Here is a 15,260-nt window from a genome sequence, read left to right on the forward strand (position 1 = left end):
CTTCAATCTGCCCCAGCGAAGAGGGTGAACAGATACCAAAAGAAGGAAGGTTTATTCTGATCTCTATTCTGTGATGAGCTGGATGTTTGGTTACAAAATGGCCAATTCTGAGGGAGGGATAGTGACTCTCAGTATTTAACCAGGATTTCCAAAATTGAAATACTGAAAATGAACGGAAGAGCAGACCATTCATTAGAAGATGCGCAACAGCACAAAGAACTTGCGGGCGAACCACCCAAAGGACAGTTTTGTGGTCTGAAATACATTTGATAGTGGTATCTGATATATCCCCAGATAGAAAATTACTGCTTTAAAGCAGCATGCCTGATTTTTAGGCTGCATACCCCTTTCCAAATAATGCAATCTCCCACTTACCCCCGTCTGAGAAAGGGTCAGAATACACCTATAATCGCATTGCCAAGTCTTACTACATAAAATGCATTCATTGTAAGCCATTACAGGATATTCTCACATGCCTCTGACGATGGCTCTCGTGATTTACTTTGAAAACCACCGTTTTGAAGAAATGGGTGGCTTGCTAAGCTTACTTGGAGAAAAACCATTCTCTGCCCATAAGAGTAACAGATTTTGTGGAGGGCAATGGTGTACCTTACAGGGCTGTAGACACAGAAGATTCCTGAGGAGACACTATCCCACGGACACAGCTTGCACTCTAGCGAAGCCCTCTTTCAGTCACGGCTTGAAAGCACAGGACACTCCTTTGATATGTTGCCAGAAGTTGCCTCAAGGAAGCAAGCAAGCCTAGAGCTGAGTCACAGGACTGGCAGAAGGAACCTGCCCGTGTGGGCTGAACAGTGAGACTACAACTGTAGGCGCTCTCTCCTCTTTTTTCTCCATTCAGTTGCCTAAAATTTTTCCAAGTAAAGGCCATGCTGGAAGACAGGAAAGAAACACAGACACTTACTTCCAAAAGACACAGTCTGTAGAACGCTGCCTTTTACCAGAAAGAGAGTAGGAGCTCAGCTGGCTAAAGGGCACCAAATACAATTATTAGCTGTGAACCAGTTTAGCCTGCATATGAGTCTATTACTTCTATTTCAAAGATCCAGTTTGTTAAACAATGTCAAACATGCTTCTTTTCATAGACCTCACTCTGACAACTTACTTACATTCAAACGCAGATGCTCAAAAAGAGAAATCACAGGAAAAAGAGAATACCATCCCCACTGTCTTCTTTAAAACTGAAGATGGGTGGACTGCAAATACAACTACACAATGGATACTACTATTTACTTAAAAATCAGTGTGGAACAAGTCATAAGATTTCATTCACTATAGCCACTGGCACAATTCCAAGTCAATACATTTGAAAATTCACTCTCTGCTTTTTTATTATTTTTAATCTATTCAACCAAACTACTAATTTAAAGGAAACAGTGCTGGATGCTCTAATTGACCCTGTTCTCTTCCTTCCCTAGTTTGTGTCTATAATTAGCCCTCTCTGGCTCAGCCAGTAAACAGCCCCAGAAACTGGTCTTTTCTGAACCACACCCTAGCAGCCACAGCAACTGGCTTACATTGTTTCCCCACATCAGCATATGCTTCAGGATTAACTACTTCCTTACTGAGAATCTGACGAATGTCCAAGGCAGATGTATTTCTCTGTTATTGCTGCGGGGAGGTCTGACAATAACTCGCCTTGTGAAATACAACAATCTAGAAAAGTGAGCTATTTCCCATTTTGCGTGTGTATATTCACAAAATTAATACAGAAAAATATTTAGAGCTTGTTATGTCCAGAAATCACATAAGTGGAATAACTACACTTTGGAATAATTGACATTAGTGAAAATTCCTCGTGTCTAAAATGCAGAGAACAGATCAGGGTTACAGAGCAAATAGGGCTCTTGTCTGTAGGAAGTATCCAGGTTTCACTCTGAAAAAGGGGAGACATGTAAATTCATAGCAGGGTTGTAAATGGTTAACCGGTAAGACTCGGCCTTAATGGGTGCGGCTTACTGGTTCCGGTTAACAAGAAGGGGCTGGAGCACCAACTTGCCTGCCTTGGGGAGGGGGCTGCTCCAGCACCGTGGGGACCACAGCAACGGGCTGCTCTGGTGCCCGACCCTCCCCGCCGGAGGTTACATGCTGGCTCCCCGGGAGTGGTACCGGCAAGGTCTGCCAGCCCCACTTCAGGGGAGCCAGCTGCAGAGCCCACAGCAAAGCTTCTCCAGGAGCAGGGCCAGCAGGAGCTCCCAGGGAAGAGGCTTCATTGCAGACTATGCGTTATAAAGCTTATTTAAGCTTCACACTGCAGAGCCCCCGCAAGTGTAACCGCTAGGGGTTTTAGCAGTTACACGGTTATGTTTTTAAACCGTTTTTTACATCCCTAACTCAGATTCCAAAGCAGAAGAGACCACTGCAATCATCTAGTCTAGCCTTCTGAATAACACAGGCCATAGAACTTGCCCAAATTAATGGCCAGAGCAGACCTTTTAGAAAAACATCTCATCTTGATTTAAAAATCACCAGATACAGAGAATCCGCCAAGACCCTGAGTAAGTTGTTCCAATGGTTAATTATTCTCAGTGTTAAAAAAGGATGCCTTATGTCCAGTCTCAATTTGTCTAACTTCAGTTTCCAGCTGTTGGCTTGTATTATACTTTTCCCTGCATGCGAGTTCTTATAGACTGTAATTAAGTCACTCCTTAACCTACTCTTTGTTAAGATAAACAGAGGAAGCTTTTTGAGTCTAAAACTGTAAGCTATGTTTTCTAATCCATAATCATTCTTGTAGCTCTTCTCTGAAGACGCTCCAATTTATCCAAGACCTTCCTGAATTCAACACACAATAACTGGACTCTGTATTCCAGCAGAAGTTGCACTAGTGACAGAGGCAAAATAACCTCTTCCCTCCTAACTCGAGTTCTCTGTTTATGCATCCGAGGGTTCTGTAAACTCTTTTAGCCAGTCTTGTCCAGGTAGCTCATGCTCAGCTGACTGACCATCATGACCCCCAAATCTTCTTCAAGGTCACTGCTTCTCAGGTGCTCCACCTTGTAAATCTGGCTACATTCTTTGACCCCAGATATGTACATTTGATCATATTAAAATATATGTTTCCTTGCACCCAAATTTGCCAAGCGATCTTAACAACATGTACTCTTCATTATTTAACACTCCTTAATTTGTGACATCTGCAAACGTTTTCCTGAGATTTTTAAAGATTTTATATAGCATAGAGCCAAGGCCTGCTCCTACAGAACCCCAATAAAAACATAGCATATGATCATGATTTACTGTTTACAATGACAATTTTTAGACTGATTATTTAATCAATTTTTAATCCATTTAATCTGGGTCATGTTAGTATTATATCTTCCCAGTTTTAATCAAAATGCTATGTGATCCCAAGTGAAATGTCTTATAGAACCCTAACTATATTACATCAACACTATTAACATTGTCAACCAAATTAGTAATTTCATTTTTTTTTAAATCACATTAGTTAATGAAGAAATCAAGGAATATAATCGGCATGGATTTGTGAAATGTAGATCCTGTAAAACTAAGTTTTGAATCACCATTCCAGTATCTTGCCTGTAACCAATGAGACTATAGAATTTCAGTTACCCAGATCAACTTGTTTATCCTTGTAAAATATTAATATAGCAGCTTTCTTCTAGACTTTTGGGTTTTCCCCAGTGTTCCAAGACCTATTGAAATATCTACAGTAACAATCCAGAGAGCTTGTCCACCAACTCTTTTAAAAAACATTTGGATGCAAGTTATCTGGACCAACTGAAAGTTTCAGAGGGGTAGCTGAGTTAGTCTAACTCAGTGGTCCCCAACCTTTAGAGGCTGCCGGGCGCCAGGGGGCATGGCCGTTCGCCTGCCTTGCGCCCGGGGCCAGCGCCCCCCCATGTGCCGCGTGCCTGGGGCCAGCGCGTTCCCCCTCCCCCCAGCACCACGTGACCAGGGCCAGCGCTTCCCCCTCCCCAAATGCCACGCGACCAGGGCCGGCGCTCCCCCTCTCCAAGTGCCGCGCAGCCAGAGTGCAGGCGGCAGCGCTCCCGGGGCCGGCGCTTACCGTGCACCATGCGCCCGGGGCCGGCTCCGGTACCATGCAGCGCCACATGCCCGGGGCCAGGCCAGCCCTGAGCACTTGGCGGGCGCACACAAATGCCCCCGCGGGCGCCATGGCGCCCGCGGGCACTGTGTTGGGGACCACTGGTCTAACTGGAAAAAACAACGAATAGTCTTGCAGCACCTCAAAGACTAACAAACCACGGTATAATGAGATTTCGTGGTGAGTTGTGCCCACAAAAGCTCATGATACCATCTATATGTTGTGTTATTCTCCCATCTTGACATGATTGCTAAGATACAAATTACAGCATCTGTTTTTCCCCAAGGACACAACAAAATATTTACTGAACATTTCTGCCTTCTCTGTATTATTGATAACTCCCCCATTTACATCTAGTAATGGACTAATACCATTGTTACAAGTCTCTCTGTTCCTAATACACTTAACTTTTTCTTGTTGCCCTTAGCTCTGCTGACCATAGATTTCTCTTTAAGCTTCTCTGCTTCATTATCCGTTTTCTACAATTCCTAGCTTTTGATTTATATTCATTAGCATCAGCTTCTCCCTTCTTCACCAAGAGTGAGACAGACTTCATACAATGTTGGACAGGTAGGTGCTTTTACTAGTGGCTACAAATTCTATGCCCCTTATTCTATCCATGCCCCACTTGAAACACCTATGGTCTTATTTCCAGAAGTGCTCAGCATCCACAATCACAGACGATACCCTGCACTTGTAAATAGAGTTTTTGAGGAAGTGTACATTTTTACTTTGTAGTGAATTTCCAATTCCAGATTTTAAGCAGTGCAAGCGATTTCCAATTTAAAAACAAAAACAAAACCTCACCGAGATATGAAATAAAAATCTGTTCAAGCCATCAACTGAGACGGCCACGTCTCATCAGTGGATTTTTATTATTTCTTAACATAAATCGCACGACTCAATACCTAAGGCTCACTAGGGAGTGCAGATCTGGTCTCCCATGTTTAAGACAGACCAATTCAAACAGGACACGTGAAGCGAGGAGCTACTAGGATTATCAGAGGACTAGAGAGCCTACCTTACAAGAGGAGGCATAAAGAGCTTGGCTTATTTAGCCAGTGAGGGAAGAAAATATGATTTTCCTCTACAAATACATCAATATCGATAAATAGTAGAGAGGGACAGGAGTTATTTAAGGGACAATGCTGGCATCAGAACAAATGGATATAGACTGGCCATCAGTAAGTTAGAAACTTTCATCTGATTTCAAGCCTAACCATCAGAGGACTAATGTCCCAGAAAAGCATTCCAAGGGATAGGGTGGAGGTAAGACAGAGGTTGAAAAGTTTATTGGAGCCTGGAATTATTAAATTGCCTAGAGTGGTATACAGCCCATCCACAAATGCTATCAGCAAATATGCCCAACTACCAGCTCTATTTACTCCTGGAACAAAAATCCTAAAAAGACACTTTTGAAAAAAATTGTTTCCTCTACATGGAATCAAAGGAATGAGATGGGATTTTTTTTTAAAGTAGGACAGCCAATATTTATATTCTGTATCACTGAGGACCTGGTTAGGGAGTTCACATTTTTCATAAAAAAAAAAAGAGTTTTAAAAACTTGACTGAACTTTCAGCCCCAATTTAGAGCCAGAAGGCTCACATCACAGCTTTATTATTGCTATACTTTTAGAGATGTTAATCCCTCTGAGAGAAAAAAAATGAAGGAAGAGTATACCTGAAGCATACATTTTCTTGTAGCATTCGATTTAAAATCATAGCAGTTCCTGATTAAAGATAAGTGAATGTGGCAAGAACTTTGCTTCACTGCAATTGTCCTATTTTAAGACAGAAAACAAAAGGGGAAATGAAATCACAGAGACTGAAGAAAATTCAAACAATCTAAAGCCATAGTTGGCTCTGTGTCTTGGAACAAACTATTGGTGAATTCGTACGTGGAAGGGGTCAAAAATTGTTTGATCCAGAACTTTTTTAGAGGTATACGAAATAGAAGAAAAAACTTCTTATGCAACACTCTACTCCAGGGGTCTCCAAACTTTTCAGCCCGAGGGCCGCATTAACTATCAAACAGCAGTTCGGGGGCCGACTACACACTTGAGGTCCAAATAAAAAACAATCAAAACATGGATGGTGTTTTTAATTATTTATTTAATATTATTTTATTCAGTTATTATTTAATAACACATTGATACACTACACATGAACACCTGTATTAGTGTGAATGGTGAAATTGTTTCCTGGATGCCAAAATAGCAGACATTTCTGGCTTTAGATTTAGAAAAAGTAAGCAGCGAATAAGGTTTTGCAATGTAATGATCGGTTGGAAAACATAACGCACTACTGTGTGCCTCTATTTTAATTCGGTAAAAACATAACGTCCACGTAAGCTGCGGCTGATCTTGGCAGGATACACGTAAATTTCTGTATTTTTTTTTTCCGTAGACAAAAAGGTCTCCACGGGCCGGATGAGAGGGCCTCGCGGGCCGCATCCGGCCCGCGGGCCGTAGTTTGGAGACCCCTGCTCTACTCAATTGCAGCTTGAGTCTTGTTTCCCTGAAGCAAGTAATTTCAGATAAAATTGAAATGTCTCGGTATTATAAGCCAAGGTGTGTACTTCTGCATTCATTTTAGTCAAAAGTGATTATACCACTCCCCAATTCTCTGAAGTCTTCATTTAACTTTTGTTTCTTTGTTATATTGTTTCTTTTAGCTGAGTAACAACTGCCCTGAAGATATGTTAACACCATTTATGAATGAAGAAATAAGCAGAAAGATATTATTTCTAAATATACTACTACAGCTATTTCATTGTAAGATTAAAATGTACATTTAAATATAAAACAAGTAACTGTTCACTATCAAGTCCTTTCCATAAAGTATCAGAAATGAAAGTGAGGGGAAAGTGGCCAGAGGGGTTACCATCAAGCGATCTTCCTTCTAACTAAATTTTTGAAATACAATTTCAATCCTGTGAAAAATATTTTACTGCTCAGCTCTCAGTGCTAATGGAAGCTTCTTGATCCAATCACTGGATACAGAACTGAATACACAGCTATATTTATGCTTCACTGCATATGACCATGTCACTATCAACACAATATCACCTTGTCTGGACAAGATAAGCTCATGAATTTGGATGAAAATGAACCTAAGCAACAGAAGTTATGCTGGTGAGCAAATTAAGAGCTTGCAGTCATGGAACTGTCTCCTTGGCCTAAAGAGAGACACCCACAGTTGGTCAATTCAGTCTGTAGCTTAAGACTGCTCCTGGATTTCTTGCTGAGGCTAAGCCCTCCCATGGTAGCATCTATGAGTAATGCTTGCTACTATTTCTGACTGGCTATAAGACTCCTTCTCAACCTGGTAAATGATGATCTGGCCTCAATTACACATGGTGTTACCACCTGACAGCCAGACTACGTCAATGCAATATACATGTGATGAAGACATCAGCCCTTGGGAAACTCCAACTGGTACGGGGCACTGCACTGTCTCTCTTCAGCCACGTGACTATTACAAGCACATCAGATCCGTCCTCTGCTCTTTACCTTCCTACATAAGTGAACGCTGAGGCAGTCGTAGCAAACGATGAAGGAGGCAAACGTAGTCTGAAGCATTGCCACAAATATGCCGCTGCTACATATGTGCCTATGCAGTCAGGGGTCCCCAGAACAGCTTGTTAACATGGCTGGAGATGGAATGGGAATCATGTCCATAGAGCTCTTGCAGAAGAACTCTTTAGTCCTTCTCACAAGGTTCCTGGGGGCTGCCTTATTCTGACCCCCCACAGTAGGACACTGTCCCACACCAAGCCAGCAGTAAGTGGTCTGGCGGCACTGCAGCTCAAAGCATTGCAGCATGAGGTCCAGATTTCTGGCCACATTCAGTCAGCACCTGCTCCCTGTCATTGTGAGATTTGGAGAAGACTGATCTCTCGCACAGCAACCTGGATGAAGCAGGGGACGCTATTACCTGACGCTTCAAACCTCCATTTACTCATCCCCAATGAAGCTTGGCTTGAGCTCCTACCCTGCCGCCACCCCAGGACCTCCATCCTCCTCCCTTCCGTGGGACGGGCAAGTTGTACTTTCCCGACAAATGGAGGTGTGCCAAACGCTCAGGCACCATGTGAGCCCCGATCCTGCTCTGCCACTACACCCAAGCCCAGTGCTCCTTCCTGCGCACTGGCTCGTGCCCCAGCCTGTCCCTTACTGGGCTTGCCACCAAACTGAGTCCAGCTGCTCTCCCAAGAGCTCCGAAATGTGCCTGCTGCAAAGTGGCTACTTAAAAGCATAACTTGGTCTTGTACTTAACACATCCCTAGTGTCCTTAGACAGGCCTTCATTTTATTCTAACAGGTTAGGCGGCGGCGGCAGCGGCAGCCCCAGGGTCAGGGCAGGGATCCCTTTGTCGGTTAACCAATTAAACGTTAAGTCAGTCTAACATTTAACTGATTAACCAATTCATTGGGATTTACATCCTTAGTCTGTTCGTGGCCTTCTGTGATTCTGTCTCATTCCAGTTGACTCTGGATATGCTTTGGACATTAGACGCACCAAGTGTAACATGATCGTCATCATCGTAACGCTTTGATGCTCAATGGGATCCATGATGGTTCCATGCTTACTCTGCTATGGTAACTGCGCGGATAACCAGCAAGAGAAAAACGAGCACTAAAAGACTGTTTGCCATTGGTCTTAAGCAGTGGTGGAGGGGGAAACGAGTGCATTATAAGCTGCTGACGACGTGTACCCAGAACTTGCTGCAGAGTTTTGGTCCCAGTGCACACTGGAGCAGAATCCAGAATGCAAAGGGGTGCAGGCACTGTGGGATAGGAAAAAAGGAAGCTGACAAGAAGTGGAAACCTGGACTGATGACTAGGAAGGAATACAAAAATACTGCTTAAGCATACAGGCGTGTCATTAGCAGGGCTCGACAAATAATACTATCTACTCACCTGTGGCGAGTAGATTGTAACCCAGAAGAGATGGGTTCGGGCGATCTGCGCATGCTGGACAGTGCGGCTGGCGAGCAGGGCTCGCCACGGTTCACGAGCCCTGGTCATTAGAAAGGCCAAGGCGCAACTGGAGTTGCAGCTAGTAAGGGATGTGAAGAATAGCAAGGAGGGTTTCTACAGGTATGTTAGCAACAAGATGATCTGGGACCCTTACCAAATGAGAGAAGAAACTTAGTGACAGATGTACTTCCCCCCCACACACACACTTTGGTCAGCTCACAGACTGCTGCACTGGGCAGCACAGAATGAGAAGGAGATGAGCAGAAAAAACAGACACACACAAATTCATGGGGCCGGATCTAATGCATAAGATATTTGGCTCATGTGACTGCAGAACCATTGGCCAATATCTCTGAAAATTCATGGTGATCAGAGGAGGTGAAAATGGGCAAATGGGCCCATCTTTAAAAACGGAAAGAAGGAGAACCCGGGGAAGAACAGACCAGTCAGCCCCACCTCAGAACTTGGAAAAAATCATGGAGCAGGTCTTCAAGGAATCCATTTTGAAACACTTGGAAGAGCAGAAGGTGATCATGAACAACCAACATGGATTCACAAAAGGCAAGTTATGCCTGATCAACCTGATTGCATTCTATGATGAGATAACTGGTTCTGTGGACACGGGGAAAGCGGTGGATGAGATATACCTTTATATTGGCATAGCTTTTGATACAGTCTCCCACAGTATTCTTGCCATGAGTTAAAGTAGTGTGGCTTAGCTGAAGGGATACAGAAAGCTGGCTCAATTGTCAGGCTCAACGGGTAGTGATCAATGCCACGATGTCTAGCTGGCAGCTGGTATCAAGCAGAGGGCCCCAAAGCTCGGTCCTAGAGCCGCTTTTGTTCAAAATCTTCATTAATGATCTGTATAATGGGATGGATTGCACCCTCAGCAAGTTTGCAGAGGACTCTGAGCTAGGGGGAGAGGTAGGTACACTGGAGGATAGGAACAGGGTCCAGAGTGACCTAGACAAATTGGAAGATTGAGCCAAAAGAAATCAAAGGTTTAAAAAGAACAAGTGCAGATTCCTGCATTTCAGATGGAAGAATCCCATGCACTGCGACAGCCTGGGTACTGACTGATCAAGCAGCAGATCTGCAGAAAAGGACCTGAGAATTACAACAAGCAAGAAGTCAGTGTGCCCTTGTTGCTAAGAAGGCTAACAGCATACTGGGCTGCATTAGCAGGAGCATTTCCAGCAGATCAAGGGAAGTGATTATTTCCCTCTGTTCGGCACGGTGAGAACACAACTGGAGAACCGCATCCAGTTTTAGACCTTCAGCTACGGAAAGTATGTGGACAAATTAGGGAGAATCCAGCAAAGGGCAACAAAAATTATTAGGGAACTAAAGAATTAAAGGATGGTACTACAATGGGCTGTATGCTTAAAGCCAATCAACCGAGGTTTCCTGTAAACAGGTCTCGTTGCATTTAACATCAGTTTTTGACTCAATCACAAGTTTGGTTGATAAAGGAAACTATGTTACCATGATGTATTTACACTAAGTACTGATTTAGGACCACATCATTTGATGAAATAATTACCACAAGACAAAAATGAACATGGCACATATTAAATGGATAAAAACTAGCAAACTGATGTATCAAATAGTAATACATCATCTTGCAGGGGTATTTCTAATGGGATCTCATGAATATCTGTTCTTAGCCAATGCTATTCAACCTTTATCAATTGCACAGAATGAATGTGGCTGCCAAAACACATTAACAGAGTTAACGCTGCCCAGTGGTACCTTATGCTTTTCCAGAACATGGAGTTCAGCTACACTCAAATGCCTGAAAACCAGGAAGTACAGAACAACAGTACACAGCAACCCCATAAAATCCAATTTCCTTTCCCCTCCAGTCGTCCTGTTCTGTCAGTAATACTTAGCTACCAGAAAGCAAGAGGTCCCCTTGATGATGATTCCTTATTTGCTAAGGGATCACAGGAGAAGCTAAATGTTTTGGAAACGTAGCTCATCCTAACTAGTCAGCAAACTGGGTTTTCAATACAGGGTGAATCTCTCTAGTCTGGCACCCTCAGGACCTGCCCGGTGCCAAATCAGAGAGGCCAATATTGTCTAGCAGCATTATCAACACTTCCACTGCTTTCTGGCCTCTTAGAAGACATTTGGGGTAAATTAGAGCTAAATAATACTGAGCTCTAGGACTGGTGGCTGTAAAACTTTATAGTACTGCAGAAAACTTGGCCACATCTGTAATAAGTGGACATCCGGCTAACTAAAATCATGTCATTCCATGGATGTTGTCAGACCAAAGTGTGCTGAACTAGAGAGGTTTAAGCTATAACTGCATTTGGATGATGCTTTATATTAATAAAGACTGTCTAGGGGTGAGCTAACCCCTAATGAGTTCTACCAGACTAAAGCCCTAAACCATGATGCTTTCAAGGAAGAAGAACCCCTTCCTTGCACCTTCCCAATCCCCACACCCCATGCACTACTCCAGCATTAGCCTAGATCTGCACAAGAAGTAATAACGATCTTTAAAAGTTACGAGCAACTCATGTTAGGCAACTGTGTTTCATAAAATCTGTTGACCTAAGGACCCAATGACTTGCTTTTCTCAACACATTTCCATTGTTTTGGAAATGACTTGAGAAGCATGAATCATGATTACATCAGCCTAACTACTTACTAGAGTACTTAATGTCCTTGACCATACCATAACATTAAAATCAGAGCCTGTATGTGGCTTTTAAAGCACTTAAAAATATTGCCTCTTAAACCAAAAAACTTGGGCTTCAGGGCAAAACTTCCAAAAGGCATCCAATGAATAATTCAGAGAGAGAACAATTAATGTGCATAACTCAGATTACCCGAAAACTGCTAACGATAGGAATTGAACTCTTAATAAATGGGTGTTGATCAAATTCAACAGCCACAATATGTCACCTAAGCCAGCCAGTTACTGTAACAGACAGCCTGTCTGCAAACCATCTAGCAACAGAGCTCTCATCTTCCTGCACATGTCATTTCACATTCTTTGGCTCAGGAGTTTGAGTCAACCTGAGCGTGAGTTTTAAAGTTAGCCCTTAAATATTGCTTCCTCAAAGTGACACTGATATGATCCTGAACAAGCAGTGATTTGGTGGAAGATCAAAGCCATATTTTGAGCCCCAAGTGTATGCAAAAATAGAAGAACCATCTTATTTTGTAAACAAATTACATTTTAGAGAGGTTGTATCTCAGGAAAGCTTTGATGAAATGACCCCCAAAATAGTTCCAAAACCTCTACTATAAACTTTTAAGAGGCAAACACCACATTTCAAGATAATCTCAGTAAACATATATATTTTAGAGCACCTAGCAAAGTAATCTTTTAAACAGTAAGGAACACTCAACCCTGACCGTACAGAACTGCTACTCCACTATAACTTCGCTGGTAAAAACTGCAAATGACAAAAATTGATAAAGTGGTAACTAATGAATGTTGTGGGGACTGACCGTTCCATAATCTGGATTGTTTAGTAAAGCAGACTATTTGAATAGCACAGATTCTAATACAACCAAATGCAAGGCTGTATATCTAGGAACGAAGAACACAGGTGACAATTTACAGGATTGGAAACCATATTTTTGAAAGTGGTGACTATGAAAGGGACCTACAGGTCAGGGTGGGTATCCAACTGATGAGGTGTCAGTGTGATGCAGTGGCTCAGCACGAATGTGATCCTTATAGGTACAAGCAGGGGAATACGGAGTAAGAGCAGGAAGTATCATTACTGCTGCATACACCATTGATGATTCATGACTGCAATTCTGCGTCCAGGTCTTGTGGTCATACTTTAAGAAAAGATGTTCAACTGGAAAGGGTTCAGTGACGAACTAGAAGAATGGTTCACTGTCTGGAAAACCTCTTTTACAGTGACTGGATAATACTGGGAATTGTGATAAGGCACAGAGGTTTTTTTTTTATGGCTGTTCTTTAAAGTTAGTAAATTTTCACCCATTTTACACGAGTTGAATTTTGATGGTTATCAGTTGGATGTTGAGTATCAACAAGTTGTGAAGGCATAAATCATCAATGGTGTATGCAGCAGTAGGATAAAACCACTAATGATTCTGAGGTACTTCATGCGAATAAACAAAGAAATCTACAAAGGAAAGTAGTGATTTATCACTACAACCAGTCTATTTAGACTATTCAATAGAAGGTTAAAATTACTTGATCACTGTCTAGAAATAACTTTTTCTTTGTTATGTGGCCTTCACAACAGCATCTTACACTTGTTGATACTAATTCATTACCCCCGGGTCACTAAACATCCAGCTGTTAACCATCAACATTCAACTCGTGTAAAATGGGTGAAAATGTACTAACTTTAAAGAACAGCAGTAAAAAAAAACCTCTGTGCCTTATCACCAACTCCCAAGTATTATCCAATAACCCAGCATTTTAAACATTGTTCATTCACGTGAACACCAACTTACTGACACATTTGTGTAAATGAAATAAAAGCTGTATTTTTAGGAAGGTTCCTATGGGTTCAGACTGAATGTTACCTTTAGCACATTAAAAATTGCATATTATAATAGCAAGTGTCAATTCCACACAAGCTTGATGTGTTGGAATTACATTTTAGTTGCTAGCAGAGCAAAGTGCTTTTTAAATTCAATGCTGCAGTTAACCATCAAAAGAAACCCTAGTAAGTCAATTAGTACTATAATATCCAAAATTTAAAAGTATTAAATTTGGAGCCTAAACAACTTGCCAATGTCCCTTTAATAAAGTGAGTAGAGCATTTCTAATTACTTGTTGCATATCCTACTTGCACTTTAAGTTTTTCTGCAGTAATGGTACCACATTCTTTAAGGATTACATCATCCACTAGTCCTTACAGTTGAAGTCCTATGGTATGTACCCAATAAATACAAACCATTGAAATATATTTTACCTCACAGCACTGTTGAGGATAAAACCATTAATGATTCTGAGGTACTTCACATGAATAAACAAAGAAATCTACAAAGGAAAGTAGTGATTTACCTCTACAACCACAACTCCTAATGATCTCTTGTAAAACAATAATTTGAGTGCTCAAAATTAAATAGTTACTATACATACTGTACATAATTACCAATACTGGCCACACACAGAAAAGCATTTAAAACAAACACTCATTTATGTTGATGCTGGGTTGGCTCTTCCCGCCGCCACCCTATCCCCCCCTAAAAATTTAGGGATTCAACTTGTATTGAAATTCAATGAGAACTGAGCACCCAATCTTTAGGCCCCTTTGAAAAACCAAGCCTTCAAATAACTGTAGATAGTTGGGGTGGTGTGTTTGTTCTTTGCATTTTTTAAAATAAGGACTTTTTCTAATCTGTTAAATAGTCAGTGTTTGACGGCTGAAAGCAAACAGACCCTAAACACACACAAAGACCTGCCAAACAGCAAAAAGATTGCAAATCCTCAGTTAATGATTCAAGGTAAGTGTGCTATCAGCAAATAAAAACCAAATTTGATGAAAATGAATATATTTGTTTTGTCAAACATTACATCAGTTCTCATTAGTTAATTTACCACTGAGTCACAAGCGAACACTGACTGTCTATACCACCATAATACCTTGAGACTGGTGCTCCTACAGAAAAGACAAAACTGGTGAAAAAGTAGAGATGTTCAACAGCAATTAACTGTACACCATGGAATTTTATCAGATCAAGCTTTCACTTAAAAGGTATACTGTGTCAACTTAAAATCAAGTCAATTTCATAGCTGAATTAAAAGTGGTTTTAGATATTACCCTTGCTTCTGAGTTTCCTCAAATTTTATGGTTTTACAATCAGTTTTAAAATATTTTCTCTTCTGTTGTAGTATGAAAAAAAAATCCCACATAATAGATGATACGAGAGAGAGAGAGAGAGAGAGATTGAGATTTCTCTGGTCTTTCACTTACATTAAATACTTTAGAAAGTTAAAAATAACACTTCAAAAATCAGAAGATTTAAGGATTTTTAAGTTTATGATGTTCCTTCAGAGGCAAAAATGCAATTTGCAGACCATTTGTCAAAGAACTAATGTTTAAACAAACATCATTCCTACCACATCTGCATAAGTTCCAGAGAACTCTTGTGAAATGGAGAAAAAGAAGCAACAGGGATAATGAACAAGCCAGTCATCACAAACACTTTGGGGGAAAAAAACAATATTATTCCCCT

General features: G+C 41.4%; 1 protein-coding gene across 4 annotated transcripts in view; it reads right to left on the reverse strand.

The window, feature by feature from the left end:
- The window catches only part of MYO9A (myosin IXA), a 307,802-nt gene that overhangs the window by 276,040 nt on the left and 16,502 nt on the right, over window positions 1-15,260 (reverse strand). Inside the window, exon 1 of one of the 4 annotated variants that reach the window (XM_075897520.1) lies at window positions 610-1,020. The exons of the other annotated variants lie outside the window; for them this stretch is intronic. The gene's annotated coding sequence lies outside the window, so the exon portion shown is untranslated. Of the gene's footprint in view, window positions 1-609; window positions 1,021-15,260 lie in introns of those variants that run through there. 4 annotated transcript variants of the gene reach the window in all.

The sequence above is a fragment of the Pelodiscus sinensis genome, chromosome 14, assembly GCF_049634645.1.
Source record: "Pelodiscus sinensis isolate JC-2024 chromosome 14, ASM4963464v1, whole genome shotgun sequence".
NCBI classification, from domain to species: Eukaryota; Metazoa; Chordata; order Testudines; family Trionychidae; genus Pelodiscus; species Pelodiscus sinensis.